This window comes from Phoca vitulina, unplaced genomic scaffold (genome assembly GCF_004348235.1).
Source record: "Phoca vitulina isolate PV1807 unplaced genomic scaffold, GSC_HSeal_1.0 scaffold7, whole genome shotgun sequence".
Lineage (NCBI taxonomy): Eukaryota > Metazoa > Chordata > Mammalia > Carnivora > Phocidae > Phoca > Phoca vitulina.
In genome coordinates this window covers 31,957,553-31,974,017 of record NW_022589710.1, presented here as the reverse complement: position 1 = coordinate 31,974,017, position 16,465 = coordinate 31,957,553, and the positions used below count along the sequence as shown (strand labels likewise).

Genomic DNA, 16,465 nt, shown 5'->3' with positions numbered 1-16,465 from the left:
ATGGCATCACCTAGATCCAAAACTGGCCAGCTCCAAAGTCTATAAGCAACAGAAGTTGCATTTTGGTGGTCCACCAACAAACTCTCTTAGACCTACTCAGTGTTGACTAATAATATGGTAGCAGCTAATGTTTGTTAAACACTTACTATATGCCAGACACTGAGTTCTTCTCAATGGACTATCTCATCAAGTCCTATATGATGTGGTTTTTATTACTGGCATTGTTTTACAGTGAGGCTCTGAGATTCAAAGATTAAGTATATTGCCCAAGGTCACAGAGCTGATAAATGGTGCAACTGAGATTTGAACTCGCTGTCTGGTTCCAGAGCCAAACTCTTAACCACTACACCAAACAGTCTCCTTAAAAAATAATAATGTTTTAAAATGTAGTTTTATTAATTGCCAAGTAGTTGGACATCCTATTTTTTTTTTTAAGATTTTATTTATTTATTTGACAGACAGAGACACAGCGAGACAGGGAACACAAGCAGGGGGAGTGGGAGAGGGAGAAGCAGGCTTCCTGCGGAGCAGGGAGGCTGATGCGGGGCTTGATCCCAGGACCCTGGGATCATGACCTAAGCAGAAGGCAGACGCTTAAAGACTGAGCCACCCAAGCGCCCCTGGACATCCTATTAACACAGAACTTTCATTCCCAAGCAACGACAAGTTGATGCACAGTTTGCCATCGTCCCAGTACTGCCTACTCTTTCTCCAACATCAAGGCTAGGAGTCAGCTGCCATTTTTCATTATTATTGTTTGCTCTTTTTTTTTCCCTTAAAATACTTCTTGGGCTTCATTTCTATCAAAAGTGGGAAATAGAAGACAGTGAGCCACATGTTCAAAGAAAAATGGGAGACAAATGGAAATGAATATTCTTGTGTGTTTAATATGCAAAGTGAATGACTGCTTTCCTTCCCATGCTCAGTTACATTACCTATCTGCTAGAAACATTTGAATTTGATCTGTCTTAATTTCTACATCATTATAAGCAGCAAAAGACATGTTGACAGCAAGTGTACAGCTGTTTAAGAGAGAAAACTTTAAATTCTGTCAACAGGATGATGGAAGGAGTCCCACATGCCATAGAATGCTGCTTCTTAAATTCACATGACTTGGAAGACTCTGGTCAATTTAGTATCTGTTTTGTTTTACAAATGTATATTTGCTTGGATAGAAAGAAACGCAGGCCCAGGAAGAGGCTCTGTGTTACCCTGTGGAACACTATTACCTCCCCGGGTAAGGGGACCCTTATTTGAAAAAAAGTCCTCTCAACCCCCATGTCATCGTCACCACTGTGCTTGCTTAGCTGCAATGTTTATTTCCAGTTACACTAGTCACTGTACAACCCAGTCAGACTTCCAGTTGACAAAGGCTACCTAAGTCTAGTTCCACTATGGCCCCACTGGAGACCTATTTGTAAGGAAGTGGTAAGAGGCCTATCCAGATACCTGCTCTTTCACAGAGAAATAATGGATTTGTCATGTGGTTTGCCTCATCTACATCTCAGCTGAAATTCCATTTGCAAGGGAAAGAGAGTTAATGATGGGCCTTAAATTTCTAAATCCACTAAGGCTTATACCAGTAAGCTGACAGCACTAAATTTACCCCATTGCTGTTCCATTATCTCATACATTCTACTATTAAAATGGGCGACGGGGCATTCATTTCAACCTAGTGAACTATTTATAGGCAGGAAAATAGCCATGGCCACCTATTAGGATGGAAACCACCATCCAGAGCCATGGCTTTGCTGAAGGGTCTCTGAGGATTTTCTAAGAACAGAAGCTGACCCACATGGTGGGGTTAAGCCTCCTTCCTTTGAATTTCAACCAAGAAGTTTAATCAAGCAGTTTTTATGCAAACTTATGTACTCTTACCAAGTTCCTAGAACCTATGACTATTACTGTTGACCCCTGTTAGAAGGTAAAAAAAAAAAAAAAAAAAAAAAAAAAAAAAGTGAAATCTTTCTACTTTATTTACTTCAAAATGAGAGCAGAATGAATATACAAAGAGCCAGGATAGGTCACAAGTAAACGAAAAGTTCCTTTTCATCTTATTTGCATGTTTTTTATTCTTGGTTTTACCTCCCTTTAAGAGCCATGTAAAGTGAGTTTCTAAATCAAACTCGCCAAAATCAAACCTACAACTCACCAAAATCAAATTCTAAATGATACAGTGGTGTCAGGAAGATTTCTTCCAAATATAATGGAAAACAAACTACAAAAAGCATCCTCTGCTCAGTGAGAACCAAGAATGTCATTACTAAACACATTAAATCAGTAACTTCCACAGCTGATGGGTCAGGTTGGGCAAAACGGCATAAACTAAAGAAACACCCTGGGAAGAACTTTAGTTTCAATACTTGCTGGCTCATCACAGCTGCAATATTCATAATCTACCCTTCATTTTAAAAAATTTATTAGATGACTTCTCTAACATTTTCTAAATGTAATATAACTTTAAAAAATCAATAAAAAATTAAGGTGTTTTAGAATTCAGAGGAGAAAAATGGAGGGTATTCACTCTACCAATGGACTGCCACTTGTAACTAGGAGAAATAAATTACTTAAAACCAGAGGTAAGTCTAAAACAAAGTAACCTTTTGATCTACAACACTTAAGGGAAGGACAGTGGGAAAAGGCAGGCAAGGAAGACAGGATTTATTCAGATTACAAAATGACATGTGTACTGAGTGTGCTGGCCTCCAGGTGGTTCTTGAGTAAAGACAAGAGTAAGGAAAAGCTATCAAGCATAGCACACATAAATATGACCCTGGCCCTAGGGGAAAAAAATCTGAGTAATGAAGCCCAAATATAGGAGCACAGTCTAAAAATAACCCTTCTGCCTCTACAGAGGTATTTTCCTGTTAGTGTTCATTTGAAATGTGTGGGAAGACAAAACAGTTTGAATTAAGTGAATTTCCAGATATTATAAAGTCAAGTGATGCTCTAAACCATATTCGACCAATAGTAAAAAATCAATTTCTCCTTCCTCTAGTTTTCTTGGGGGCAGGGGAACACAAAGGAAAATAATGGGCAAGAATGTCATTTTAAATTCTATGAGAAGCTGATACTATCTCTAGGTAAAACATCTTAATGTCTATGTCATGGGAAACATTAAATCCTTGGAATTGTGTCAGTGAGAACCACTATAATTATTTTTTTTCCATAAAGAAAGATGAATAGAAGATGACAGAATGTTGACACTGTGGTTACATTTTCCTATCATGCCACAATTTAAAAGATTTCAGTATCACTGCCTAGGGTGTTCCCTCGCCCCCCTTAAAATTGAAAAAAAAAAAAAAAAAGTGGTGTTTAAAAAAAAAACCCACAACGTATGGGTTGACATATGTAATTCCAGCACTTCTTCAAAAAATATTTAAAGGTTATCTACTAGTAACCAGATTCTATGCTCCATGCTGCCTCCAGCTGAGGTCAATCTTTTCCCCAATGGCAAGTAGAAAAAGATGGGCCTTACTTCTTTTTTCCACACTATTTAAAATTATAGAAATACAATGGTAGTGCAAAAATAAAGAAATGGAGTACCAAAGGATCCCTTTTCACTATATAAGAGCAGAGAGAAGGCATAAGAATACGTCCTTTTGGTCACATGGGAACAACAGTCCCACCTTGACTATTTCAGTACAAAGCAAAGATAGAGCATGGTGGTAATGACTGGGCAGAAGTCACTGAGTCCCACTGTGACACCCTGCCTTTGGAGCTATGAGTAACACCCATTCGATAGTCCTGGGCGTGCATATGGGTGCCCAGCAGTGATGGTAGGACAGAAAACGAGACCCCATCTCTGCCCTCAAGAAGAGTCAAGTTTTAGTGGAAGAACTTACAGTGTGAAAGATTTTTCCTATTCATGCTCAGGAGCACCAGATCTGGTCTGGGACGCCGTGGAAATCTACACAAGGATGTTGTTACAGATTACCTGTCCCAAAAATCCAGGCCCACATCCAAACTCTTTTTTTTTTTTTTTTTTTTTTGGCATACTTTATGCAGCACAGAATGAACACTTACAGGGATGTTCAGAGTTGTGACAAATTAAATTTGCAAAGCACACCTCTGATACCTGGCCATCCCAAACAAGTCCTTCAGGACTTTAACACAAAAGTAGATCTCACAATCTCACAGCCAGTTGTCTCAGTTAAACAATGGAAGCAAACAAGAAGGTGACTTACATAGGTGGTCTGTGATGGAGAGTCAGAGACTTGCCCCTTTTTCACTGAAAGCACATTTTCAGGAGTGTGGGACAGAAGGAAGGAAATGACAGGTACACCACACCTTTCCTGCTCATCTGTAAACCCATTTCTCTGGTGGTTCACTTTCTAAAGTACCCACTGTATTTACAATAGAGTCTGTATTAAGAATTAGAAGCTAAAATTAGAACATAAGAGAATTATTTTAAAGGTATACCATATATTAATTAAGCCATGGAGAAATGAATTATTTTGACTTAAGAGTAGTTAGTTGTTTCACTGGAAACACTGGACCTAGGCTGAACACTTCTTATTAAAATACAGAAGTGAGAAAAGAATCTGACAGAGACATGACTGGAGACCATTGGGCAGTACCACTCGATGTAAAATGATCCAGGGATGTTATTGCTATTGAGTACCATGGCCCATTCCTAGATTCTAGGGAAAGAGCCCTTGTACTGTATTTTCAGGACAAATGCCTCCCAATCTAATGAAGATCCTTTCTTCTTTGATCTTTCTCAACTTCTATTTCTCGTTAGTAAAAGGGGGGTTTAACCCATGCTGGCAGATACATGGACAAAAGCATGTTAAGTTGCCCCCCCTATTTCAGAGAACTGAGAATCCTGCTGAAATCTAGTGTTGTTTTTGCCTGTCTGGCATATGGATGTTATAGGCAATCACCTACCCCTTCTCCTTGCACTCTTGGGGTCACACTTGCTATCCCTCTAACCCTGCCAAAAATGTGCCAATGCTGAACAAAGACCTAGGATAGACGAAGTAGACTTTCTCCTCGGAATTCTAAGTCACTCCAGCTTTCTTACAGGTACAAGGGCTACCTCATATTCTTCAGGCAACTTTTTTTTTTTCCTTTTTTGCTTAAGTTTAGTTTCTCTTGCTTACAATCAAAGTAATTCTGATGCATCAGCTAAAAGAAAAACGATAAAGAAGTAGCGCCTTTGGTCCTACTTGGTGGCTTCTCTATGATCTTCCAGGGGTACAAACCAAGTCGGCCCAGAGAACAGCACACCAAGGAAGCAGGCATTAGTTCAATACTGTTCTACCAAGTTGAGTGTCCCCAGGGGCAGTCTACCAAATGGACTCCAGTGAAAAATGTCTCAAGCTCCATTCTCAACTACTGGAAAATAATAAGAAGTACCATGTTGATCATTCAAATGCAAAAGCATCATCAAGCAATTAAAATACATTTTGAGCCTATGTCCCACTGGATTCCTTGCACTTTTTTTTATTTGCCCCAATGCCATAAGGCTTGTGTTTCTTAACACATTCATGAATAAGAGGGTTCAGTGAGTATAAATATCAACCTATGGACAAATACAGGCAATTTACCACTCTTTTCAGTACTGAGAGCTTACATTTTATAGTACTGTGCAAAATGATCCCATGTACTATCTCTCCACTGATCTTCACAAGCCTCCTCTAAGTAGGCAGGGAAGCCAGGCATCATAATACTCATTTTACAAAAGAGGTAGTTAGATCAAACCCTGCCCAGAATCACAGAGCTAGCAGTGGAAATGCTGGCCCACTGACGGGCTCTGATCTCTGCCCACCAAACACAGCACTCTGCTGCACACCATGACAAATCCAGAATCCTAAAGCCACTATATTTAGTTCCAGGGGTCCTCATTGGTAATGGAAGAAATAGGGCTAAATGAATCTGTGGAGTAAGGTGGAGAGGAGAAGCAACGAATGGCAAAGAAAGAGACAGCCAAGTCCTACCTTGTGTTAGAGGAAAAAATAGTTTCAACAGTGTTGCTTCACTAACCACATTCAATTTCTGGCTTCTTCATGAAAGCTATTAATTATCATTAACAGACTCATAATAAGTATTATTGGAAACAATGAGTATGCTTAATAAAGAAACCATGTAATAAACCAGATCATTGTTCAAAACTAGGCAAACATCTTTAATAGAGAATATTCAATTTTAGTACCTTAAATGTTAAAGAAATGAAAAACAAAACAAAAAAACCCCACACTGAGCATGTTTGCTCTGGAGTTAATTAATCAGCCAATTTTAAGTTAAGTACTATAGATTAAATACTTACAGGTTAAGTACAGGTAGTACATACACTGCCCTTGCCTTTCAGGAGCTTAAAATTTAGTTAAGTTCTATGATATGTCCAGAAAATAGAGCCATCAATTCTCTGACTTCCATGGATCTCTTCTTCAGATCATTCTATCTCCTGCCAGAAGCTTCTGGTAAAACAAAACCACAGAAGGAGAGGCCTTGAAATGTGGATCAAATGCTTAAAATCAAGAACTAAATCCAAGACAATACTTTTCAACATGGCTCAATGATGAGTAATACAGATGCCATTCTGGAAAATCTGTGTTTTCAAAAAACACAGGAATCACTCTTGGGTCCAAACACAATCTATGGCTAGCACCCAGCCAAGGTAAATGTATGCATTTGGAGCAAGATATTAGATCAGAGTTAAAAATGAATAAAAGCACGGCTAGATGTAGTAGTACAGTCCCTGAAGCAAAGGAGCGGACACTTAAGGAATACTAGAAAAGCAGGACCCTGAGAACAAGGAGCCAGAGTAAGCGCTCAGTGAATCAGAACATGACAGCCAAGTTCATGTTCAAACTAAACATTATGTGTTTATATGTTCATGAACATATGAAAGACATTGACACTAATTTTTTACTAGACCTAAGATCAGTTCTGAAGAGTAGAAATTCCAATTTTCTACACTTTATCTCAAGTTTTACTCTTGGAGGAGGGAGTATTCTATCATAGTTTACACATAAATTTATCATGGGCTTAAAAAAAATTTTTTTTTAAAAAGTGCTACCAACTCTAACCAGGCATGAAAAATAATAAAAGAATAAAGAAAATGAGTGATTCTTCATGAAAGAGAGAATATAAAAGCTGCTTTTTGAAGTGCTGAACAAGAATAAAAAGTGCTCTTGCTTGTTCCAGAAGACAGCGGAGAACAAGAACCAGGATACTCACACCACAGCATGGCAACGTTTATGCCAACAAGTGGCTAATTGCTATGGAGTTTTTTCCAGCCCTCAGGAAAATATTATTTATAAAATTTCATATAACCTCACGTACAAGGTTTCTGAAGATAGGCTGTTGATGGTGTTGGAGAGGGGGTGGGTGCTGGTGATAGAGAGTGTTAAATTCCTCTTCAGTATCATACCCTTGGCCTAAGAGGAATTTAGATATAATTTTGATGTACACACCATCACCACCAAATGCCCACTTTAGAAAGAACACAGTTATATATTCTTAAGCCACTGAGAATTATTCAAGATAATGAAGTTAAAAAAGGAATGCTTACATTGGCTAGGAAAGGTCTTTCAGTTAATTGCCACTCCTCTGTCCCTTTACCAGAACCTTCCTGGAGAGCTAACACGTTGTGTGCCTATGTTCTATGGCTTGTATGTAGTCTCAATCCTCGGATGTCAGTTACACAAAAGCATCAACAACTTAATAGTCACTGGTGGTAGGGTGAGGGAGTGGAAGACTTGTGCCCAAATCTTCTGGTCATAAATTTATAACTTGTGAATACAAATTTCAAGGTAGATAAATAGAGTTAACAAATATCCAGTCTTAAAAATATCTCCAAAGAACTAAAAGTCAATAGACATAAATTTAAACCAAAATGAAACCTAATCTCCCAAAAGACAAAGCCTGCTTAAAATGAAACTCATACATTCATGTGCTTTTAGGAAACATTCATGGCCATTAGGAAACAGGCCAATAAATGTACCTTGGTAAAATTTTAATTACCCTCATCTCACTCCTGGACACAGAATTAGAGGTATCAGGTTTTTGGTTTTTTTTTAAAAAGATGTTATTTAAATTAATTAACTAAAGATGTTACTTTAAAGTAATCTCTACACCCAATGTGGGGCTCAAACTTACAACCCAGAGATCAAGGGACCCATGCTCTACAGACTGAGCCAGCCAGGTGCCCCTAGAAGTATCAGTTCTAATGGAAGGGATGGTAGATAGTAATTATTTATACTGTTTCAGAAAGTCTAACATGCATTGGAATATGAGCAAGTCGACCCTTTGGAAACTGAACCATTGCAAGGAAACACTGCCCAGCAACAACTGAAGCATGAATGACACATTCTGTTACTTCTCTCATTTTAGGCTAGGAATAGGTAGCAACAATTTACCAGCACCTGAATTCACCTAAGCAAAGCTTTCTCTTTGCTGTCATTAATATCATGCTTGGACCTTATGGGACAGAGAAAAGTCTATAGTCAGCCAACTTTCCGTGACGACAGACATGCTCTATCTCTGCACTGTCCAAGAGAGTAGCCACCAGCCACATGTGGCTAATGAAGGTCTGAAGTGTGGCTAGTATGAATGATGAACTCAACTTCTAATTTAATTTTAACTAACTATAAATTAAATAGCCCCAAATGGCTAGTTGCTACCATTTTGGACAGCATAGGACATGTTTTATTTAGAAGAATCAATCTCAGACTTCTCGTAACTTCAGTTACAAACCACACACTGATATAGTCAGAAGCCCACTAAAGATATCACAAAGAGATGAAAGGACAGTTTTCCTTTATCAAATAATACTGGACTTATATTGGATAAACTGTAATGTAGATAAATCCACTCACAGTACTCAAGTTGAAGGTAGCTGTATGAAGTGTTACGGTGACTGATGCCTTAGAAGTCAGTCACGGACACTCACAGGAAGCTAGACCTGAGACCCGGCAGGTCAGACAGGCTGCCTCTGAGTTCACGGTGGCCAGCAACAAAAAAGGCACATGTACAGATTAGGAAGAACCAGTTTTCCAACCCCACCCACATGAGAACCAGCCTTTTTCAGACAGTTCTCTTTCTCCCAAGACCAGGTCAAACACAACGCCAGAGAAACAAAGATCTGTTTTAAAATTGTTTAAACTGCAGGAAACTCCTATTTGGGGGAGTGTGGGATGGTATTATGAACTCTCAATCCAGTCAAAGCATGGCTGGACCATAATAAGTCAAAAGAAATATATGTGTATATATTTAGAATTCAACTCTTTACAGTTCCAATTGAAGTAACTAAGCCAAATACACAGATTATTACAGAAATTACATAGAGGCGTAGCTAACAGAAAACACATCAACTGTTACTCTAATCTTAAAGTATACCAATAAATACTTCACAGTGATATGAAATTGACCCTTGAAATAGTTGTACTTAAAACCTTTTTTGAGGCAGCCTAATCTCTGCAATATAGGCATAATAAAGTGCATAGGCAATCTGCAGGGGTGTAATAAATAGGCAGCTGTCCAAAAATCACCCCCCCACACACACACACACTCAACAAGGCCAACCTCATTTTAATGAAAGCAAGACACTGACTTGACAGAGATAACACAGGACCTTGAATGCACGTGCCCGAGATGGGCAGTTTTTAATGGAGAGCAGACAGGAACAGGAGGTCCTGTCCTGATTTGAGTGGGTCATTTCAGGGAGGGATTCCGGCAAGTCAGAGGACGTACGACTAGATGGCGCTCAGAGGAGCAGACCAGCGAAAACAGGGCTGGAGAGGCCCCAGGGACAAATACCTTCCCAACCCTCCCTGTGTCACAAGGAGAGTGACAGAGGCTCACACTGGGTGTAGGAATGAAAATCTAGAGGCAATCTACGCTTGCAAACATCATTCATAAAGTTCTATCCTGCAAGAATAAAAATGAGGGCATGCGAGAAGGGCAGTCATCAGAGGCAGGCCTTCCCTGCTACAGTAATCTGATTACATACTGCCAATATACAACCCAAAGTAACCAACAGTGGCCAGAAGGCAGTGGGAGTTATATCTATGTACCAGGACTAAGAAAGGACATTTCATTTCTCCATTTCTTGTTGTTCTCAAGTCCTACTCCCTGCCTACTCCCCAGGTCCCACACAGAGCAAGGGATCCAGGATCTTGTCTTTGGCTGGTGTCCTGGGCCATTTCCAGGATCTCTGAACTTGCCTGTTCAAGGCCACGGTGGATTATGAAAGGTCTTCTCATCCTGAGCTCAGACATGGCAAATGCAACCAATGCCTGGTACAGGCCTGTAACAAGCCTGAGATGCTGCGGCCTGCAGAAAGCATGGTCTAGGGCAGGCCTGCCAGTGGCCCCGAGCCAGCTGACCAGCATCCAGTCACCGTTTCTTTTCCAAACACCGACTGAACAAACCTTGATTCAGCTCTTAGGTTACGCTCCAGTGGAGAACAGCACAGAGGAAGCACCAAGAGAATGACTGGAGAGAAACTATTCTGGGCATAAACCAAGTACATGTTCCAGTGGAATTGTTAATAACTCAGGGGTCTTTTATGTTTGTTTGAACCTTCCATGTCTAGCTGAGGAAAAGACATATTTCTTTTTTCTCCTCAGGGAGAATAAAAGCAGGAAAGTAAAATTCCTGGTAATGTCATATCCAGTCAAACAGGAAGGTTTGTAGGCTCAGGGCTGAAAGGTTTCCAGAACTACACTGAGCCAATCTGAAAATAATTTATTTGATTTTCATTTGTTTCATTTCCTCCAAAATTATCATTCAGCTCCCTATTCCCATACCCACCAAGACGAGAGGAAGCATTCCGTAAACACAACAAAAATATAGTATTTAAGAAACACCTGAGATGTAAAGAAATTGGAACCCTCATTCATTGCTGGTGGAAATATAAAATGGTACAGCCACTTTGGAAAACAATTTGGCAGTTCCTCAAAATGTTAAACAGAGCGTCTCCGTATGACCCAGCAATTCTATTCTTAGGTATTTACCCAAGAAAACTGAAAATATACATTCACTCAAAAACTTGTACACAGATAGTGATAGCATCATTCTTCATAATAACCAAAGAATGGAAACAACCAAAATGTCCATGAATAAACAAAATGTGGTATATCCATAAAATGAAATATTATTTGGCAACAAAAAGAACTGTTGTACTGATATATGCTATGACACAGATGAACTTTTGGAAACTTTATTCTAAGTAAAAGAAGCCTGTCACAGAAGGCCACATATTGTATGACTCCATTTACATTAAATGTCCAGAATAGGCCAATGGCCACATATTGTATGACTCCATTTACATTAAATGTCCAGAATAGGCCAATCCATACAGACAGAAAGCAGATTCCTGGTGGCCTGGGATGGAGATGGGGGTGGGGTGAGGATGGGAGTAGCAGGAGGATGACTGCAGTCACAGATGACTGCTAATGCCTTTGAAGTTCCTTTCTGGAGAGTTGAAATGTTCTAGGATTAGGGGTGCCTGGCTGGCTCAGTGAGAAGAGCATTCGACTCTCGATCTCAGAGTCGTGAGTTCGAGCCCCATGTTGGGTGTAGAGATTACTTAAGTAAATACAAAACTTTTTTTAAAAATTTAAAAGGAAGAAAATGTTCAAGGATTAGACGGTGGGGATGGTTGTACAACTCTGAATAAGCCCATGAATGGGGGAAAAAAAACAAATTTACTCTAAAATACATGACTTACGTATGTGAAATATATCTTATCAAGAGAAGAAAGAAGGAAGGGAAGAATCGAGGATGGAAATCAAGAAGCAGTGCTCGCTTCGGCAGCACATATACTAAAATTGGAAATCAAGAAGCAAAGGAAGTCAGACCTGAAATGTCTTACCTGGAAGGATAGACTGTTGGAGAGCTGACAGACGAAAGGAAAAGGTAGCAGATAGTTATTTTAATTGCCATGTGGAAAATGGCAAGAAATTCCTGCTTGAATGAAGTCTTCCACTAAGTTCCCCAAACTTCCTTTACATCTCAGCTTTACGACTTAGGAGCAAAAATTACTGCTTAATTATCTAATAGTCGGTTTTCCGATATAACATTCTCCTATGTTCCTTTTTTCTCTCTTCCCTTTATTTCCTAACTTTCTGCTCCACTGCTTCAGTAAGAAGTGAGCCGGGCCAGAGAAAGTCCTTTCCTTTTCTCATCATCGAATCTGTTAAAACATATGGGAAAGGGGGGCGCCTGGGTGGCTCAGTCGTTGAGCGTCTGCCTTCGGCTCGGGTCATGGTTCCAGGGTCCTGGGATCGAGCCCCGCATCGGGCTCTCTGCTTGGCGGGAGGCTTGTTTCTCCCTCTCCCGCTCCCCCTGCTTGTGTTCCCTCTCTCACTGTCTCTCTGTCAAATAAATAAAAATTAAAAAAAAAAAAAAAAAGGGAAAGGAAGAGGTTGAAACTATTGGCCAAAATGAGGCATTTGGCTTCGCCGCAGTGAAAAGAACAGCGTCTCCACGAGAGAGAGGAGGACCTTCCTGAGAGGGTCAGGAAGCAAGAGGCCTGTCAGGGATCTGCGGGAGCAGTCAGCACCACCTCGGCCCCGCCGCCCGGGAAGGCACTTAACGCTCCACACCCAGGTGTAGCGCCAGAGTGCACAGCACCTCCGCCATCTGTCACCAGACACTCGTTCCAGCTATCCTGGATCACCTACAGCCCCAAACGGCCAAGGTCAACAAGGAAAGCAACTCCTAGAAATCACAGCAGATCACGGCAGGCCTCGGAGGGACGCTGGCTGTGTGCTAACGCCCCAGGCAGAGTAGCGTAGCCCAGGCCGGGTATGTTAAGCATCCTATTGGCTGGTGTCTTGATGGCATGCTGATTCGATAATGGCAAAAGATGACCACTGCAGAGAAATGAGCCCTGAACTGAGGTTGTCCTTTGATAGATAGCAAAATCTAGGAAAGACACCAAAGACTCTGCTTGGACAGTGCTTAAAAATCAGGACAAGGTAAAGCATGCCCCAAACACAGCAGGGAAGGAGCACAGCACTGGGAGGAGAGAGAAGGGAAGCAGTCTTCTGCCCATGGCATCACTCTTCACTGTTTTAAAGTAACGTTTTTAAAAAAAAAAAAAAAGCTTCACCATCCCTCTACCCACCCCAAATAGTTAGAGAAGCCTACACCCAAACAAGGCAAACATTTACAAATATGTATACCACATAGCCTTGTATTCAAGGGTGGAAAGAGATTTGAGTCCCTCCCCTGGTATTACAACGTAAACAATTTTTCTTTCCATAGAAGTCTGTGCTCCACTCCCAGCAGGCAGTGGTGTCCGTTTACAACCTCCACTGCTCCTAGGAATAGCCGCTCGGGTAGGGGGATGAAGAGTGGCCTGCAAGCCAGACAACTGGGGTCCTCACCCTGGCTCCAATGTTCACAGGGTAACTCCAAAACACTCTGTGTAAGATGGGAATGTGAGATTATGAGTGTTTTTCAAGTTTTTTAAAGCTGTGAAACCCTTTATCCAAATAAAATCTCAAGGAGGATCCCAAGATGTAGAGTTTGAAGTAAACAGGCTGGTTAGAGCTGAAAGGGGTGTGGGGATAGGGGGACTCTCCCCAAGGCACCTCCTGGAATTGGGACTCCATAGTACATAGTATGAAAACAACTGATGAGATCCCTTAAAAATAAAAACTCAATCCTACTTTTAAAATTTAAACTGAGGGGCCCCTGGGTGGCTCAGTCAGTTAACCGTCTGCCTTCGGCTCAGGTCATGATCCCAGGGTCCTGGGATCGAGTCCCATATAGGGCTCCCTGCTCAGTGGGGAGTCTGCGTCTCCCTCTCCCTCTGCTATTCCTCCTGCTTGTGCTCTCTCTCTTATTCTCTCTCTCATGAATAAATAAAATCTTAAAAAATATATATTTAAATTGAAACCAAGAAAAAAAGACAAAGTGGTAGAGAGTAACAGTTTCTAATGCTGTACTCTTGGTGGGTGGGGATGGGGTAGGGGAGGGTCATGTAAATGTCTCACCCAGGTATGTATGCCCATTTTTCTAAGTGAATCTATATGTCGGGATTGATGAAACAAATTCATTTAAAGTGTTACTGAGTTCATGGTCATGTGGGAATCCAGAATTTTTTTTAAATTAAAAAGGAATCATCACATTGGGAACCCCTGCTAAAGAGAAAGCCACAATATTCCACTTGAATCAAACAAGTAAATCTCCTTAAAAAAACCTTCAGTGAACTTTTTATTTTAAAGATTCTACTACATATCATGTCAAACTAGTTAAGATTTCCTTGTCTATTAGCTGTGGCTATTAGAATAGTGCTTCAAGAAGGGCTCTGAGGCCATGTCCAGGCTGAGTAGGAAAGAAATGTCACATTAGATAAGCAGGAGATAAACACGTCTGCCATGGCTGTGTAGGGAATAGGAAGTGGAGGGAAGGACAGGTGTATGTGACAACCAGAATATGTCTGACAACCAGAATGTGTCAAATAGGCATCTAAGAGGTTAGTGGAGACCTGAGCTCTCTGATTCTATCATCACACTAAATTTATTACTAGGCAAATCACTTATTCCAGATTTCAATTTGCTAGCTCTAAAAAGGGGTCAATCCTGGCTTCTGATGCAGAATGCTCAGGATCAACTCAAGACAGTGAATGCTACCCTCCTTTAAAAAACCACTAGAGACAACAAAACTGTCACAGAACTGGTGAGCTAATTCAAACCTCGCCATTTTACATCTGAGGAAATTGAAGCCCAAGAGATTGTTGGCCAAAGTCACACAAGTAGAGAGCATGCTAAAGAGTTTGCATTCCCCTACTGGAGAGTTTTCTACAACATGAGCTGTCATAATGTGTGGCTTGAAATCTTGACTTAATTACTTGTATTAGTTCTCCTAATACAATATAAGGGCTTTCTATTTGATACTATAAAAAAAAAGTTCTCACTTCAAAAAAGTTCATGCCTCTCAACTAGAGGATTGTACTAAAAAAACTGTAGCGTTGTTGCCATAATATGCACCTATACTTTGTCCCTTTTAAACCAAGGTAATTAGAAAGGCTTCTTCAAGGGGCACCTGGCTGGGTCAGTCAATACAGCATGCAACTCTTGATCTCGGGGTTGGGAGTTCAAGCCCCGTACTGGGTGTAGAGATTACTTAAAAGAATAAAATCTTTTTAAAACAATAATAGTAATAAAATAAAATAAAAATGTTTCCTCAGTAGAAGATAAATTATACATTTAAGAATCTCGGTAAATTCAAACCAAATAATAGTTACCAATCTCGGTAGAAAATTAATGATGTTATATTTTACAAACTGTTTGTGAAAGCTTGACATACTTAGGACCAGCCCCTTTAAATAATGAAATCTACATAAAGTTACAAAATGTGACTCCATCAGTCATATATTCTACCTAAAACTTTTATAATAAGAGTTATCAGGGATTGGCTAAATCAAAAAATGACAGAGCAGGCATTTTACATTTCTTAAATCAATTTTTTTGGTAAATTCATAAAATAATATGGAACTCCTTACCATTAATAAGAAAAGTATGTTTGAATACTTTTAATCCAGAACTTTATCAGCCACAGAATAAGACTTTATAATCTCTATTTTGTTTCCTACAAGATTTTGCCATCGCAAATCAAGAAAGCGTTATAGAAAATTAACATAAGGGTGCCTGGGTGGCTCAGTCGTTAAGCGTCTGCCTTCAGCTCAGGTCATGATCCCGAGGTCCTGGGATCGAGCCCCACATCGGGCTCCCTGCTCAGCGGGAAGCCTGCTTCTCTCTCTCCCTCTGCTGCAGCTCCCCCTGCTTGTGCTCACTCTCTATGTTTCAAATAAATAAAATCTTTAAAAAAAAAAAGAAAATTAAGATAAAATATGTCATGGTCCATTTTGCACTGGAGATGTCATTTGTCCACAGAATGTGTGAATATTGTCTGATTCTCTACTTACAAAGGCATTTGGTACTCTTGGGAATTCTAGTCCATCAGTCAATTTTACAATGCATCAGACCGTTTGTGATTTGAGTGGTGCCTGGGAACGAACCCATCAGCTGGAGAGAAATAGCCACTCTTCCAGGCAAGAAAGACAGGAATTGATGTTTCGGAGAGAATGCAAAGGGAGCCTTCTCCTCAGGATCATGGTCCCTTACTCCAGAGAATCCTCTCAAAGGCCTCTACACCACTGGGTCAGACCATGGCAGGGACTGCCGGCCAACACTTGCCTTACCAGAAAGCTCCATGGGATATGTTCTGCATTTTGTTTGCTACTTCTTGAAGGAAGACAGACAGCCACAGTGCCTCAAAACAGAGTCCCAGAAAAAAATAATAATAACGTGAACAGAGCCATGATAACACTAAGTTGTCTTCTCTAAAGTATGCTGGTAGACACAGCATTATATTCTATTACTGGGTTACCATAATTATTTAAAATTAGTTTTAAAGCATGAACCTCTCTCTCTCTGCTTGGAAGAGGATTATTTTCTGTTTAAATTAGAACAAACCTAGAGCACTTAAGGTAGGAGAAAAT

At 40.2% G+C, this 16,465-nt stretch overlaps 1 protein-coding gene across 3 annotated transcripts in view; it reads right to left on the bottom strand.

The window, feature by feature from the left end:
- DAAM1 (dishevelled associated activator of morphogenesis 1) overlaps positions 1–16,465 on the bottom strand; it is a 161,930-nt gene that overhangs the window by 125,367 nt on the left and 20,098 nt on the right. Inside the window, exon 2 of one of the 3 annotated variants that reach the window (XM_032405215.1) lies at positions 6,272–6,422. The exons of the other annotated variants lie outside the window; for them this stretch is intronic. The gene's annotated coding sequence lies outside the window, so the exon portion shown is untranslated. The remainder of the gene's footprint in view (positions 1–6,271; positions 6,423–16,465) is intronic. 3 annotated transcript variants of the gene reach the window in all.